The 1,803-nt window shown below is 39.2% G+C and overlaps 1 protein-coding gene across 1 annotated transcript in view; it reads left to right on the top strand.

The window, feature by feature from the left end:
* Positions 1-1,803, top strand: part of LOC101642437 (cytochrome P450 20A1) — a 40,008-nt gene that overhangs the window by 27,609 nt on the left and 10,596 nt on the right. The gene's annotated exons all lie outside the window — the stretch shown is intronic.

Consider the following 1,803-nt stretch of genomic DNA (forward strand, 5'->3'; position numbering starts at 1 on the left):
ATCAATTGTGTAAAGCACATCTATACATTTGTTGCCCTCATTATTCCCAAAATTCGCTTTCCTCTTGGGTTCCCGGAATGAGCTCATTTTCCTTTTTTCCCCTCCCCCACGATAGTACATTTTAACCTAACTGGGTCTGTTCTAATTGACTTTGCAATGCTCTCTATCTGGTAACAAGGCTATTCACATCCCTCACCTGTGGTCAGAGGAGATTCACTGGAGGCTTAATCCATGTGTGGGCCCTGCATATGGATTTTGGGCTTCCACTGTCATCCGTAGCCTTCTGTAATCCAGGTGTTCATCATGTAAGTGCTGATAGTATTCCCTCCTTTGGATTTGATTGTCTATAATCCTTGGATCACACAAGCTGGTGTACTTCTTTCATGTGTACTTAATGACACCTCACGTAGACAGCTGCTTATTTGAAGACAAGTCTTTAAGACCCCAGACACTATTTCTGCTAATAGCTGGGCATCATTTTCTTCATCATACTTAGCACCCATATACTCTGTGATTTCTTCATGAGGGTGAACATCAAGCCAGGGCCATGTCATAAGAACTAATTCTTCTTAGATTGTGGTAGAATTAAGTGCAAGCCCCAAATCTATTCCTTTATGGTTTATATATGTCTCTGGGCCACCCTAGAGACATCATTGTCACTTTGTGAGAGAACATTTATCAATCTCTCTGAGACATAGGGATATTATTTATTGATATTGGCAATTTTTCAACAGTTTATGATGTTGACTATCAGTTTCCAAGCCATTTTTTCCCATTTGCATTAAAAACAATTTTTTTCCATTTGCATTTTTCTAATATAAATTACTTTTTAAAAATTCTGCATTGGGTGAAGACTTACAGAATTTACTAGTCAACAATTTATACATTTTGTTTCATCTTACTGAAATCCCCACATTGTAGCATCACTTATCTCAGTTCCTCTCTTTCCTGTTTCCTGTTCCTCCCCTAGACTTCCAGAACTTTGTCCATGGATAAATCCTTCCCTTTTGATCTCGAATGAGTGTTTGTTCTAAGGGTCCTCACTAGTGTTATCGATCCCCTTATTTACCGTACCTCTTTTTTCCTGTTTGGGTAATAGTGGTTCAGTCTCTCTGTGGAGGCTGGTGGGTTGTTAGGAGATTTAGCAGGTTTCACTGGAGCATCCAGACTAAGATGAAGAAGAAAGGCCCGAGGCTCTTGAGATCATCCCGTGAAAACCCTCTGGATCACTGCCACTGGTGGTGGGATGGCACCGACCAGCCGCACTTGCCTCTGTTGTACGTGGATGGGGTTGCTATGAGTTGGGGCTGACTTGGTAGCAGTAAACAACAACCAGTAGTTTCTCCTAACTATCTTTTAAGTTTACTTAGAATGTTTTCAAATAAAATGTCTCTGTAGTTAGAGTGTTTGTACTTTGCCCTATGGTGTATATTAATGTGCCATGCTCATATTTCTACTTTGCTACTCAAAAAATTTAAAGAGTGTTGATTTGAATTTTCTTCTAGTATAGTATATGTTCATGTATAAACCGAGTTTGTTTTGTTTTGTTTTGTTTTGTTTTTAAATGATTTGATTGGGGGCTTTTACAGCTCTTAACCACAATCCATACTTCTATCCATTGTGTCAAGCACCTTTGTACATTTGTTGCCATCATCATTCTCAAAACATTTGCTTTCTACTTGAGCCCTTGGTATCAGTTCCTCATTTTTCCCCTCTCTCTCACTTCCCCCTCACAAACCCTTGATAATTTATAAATTATTTTATCATGTCTTGCACTGTCCGAAATCTCCCTTCACCTACTTT

This window comes from Echinops telfairi, unplaced genomic scaffold (assembly GCF_000313985.2).
Source record: "Echinops telfairi isolate 266 unplaced genomic scaffold, ASM31398v2 ScPeMD7_3;HRSCAF=10, whole genome shotgun sequence".
Classification (NCBI taxonomy): Eukaryota; Metazoa; Chordata; class Mammalia; order Afrosoricida; family Tenrecidae; genus Echinops; species Echinops telfairi.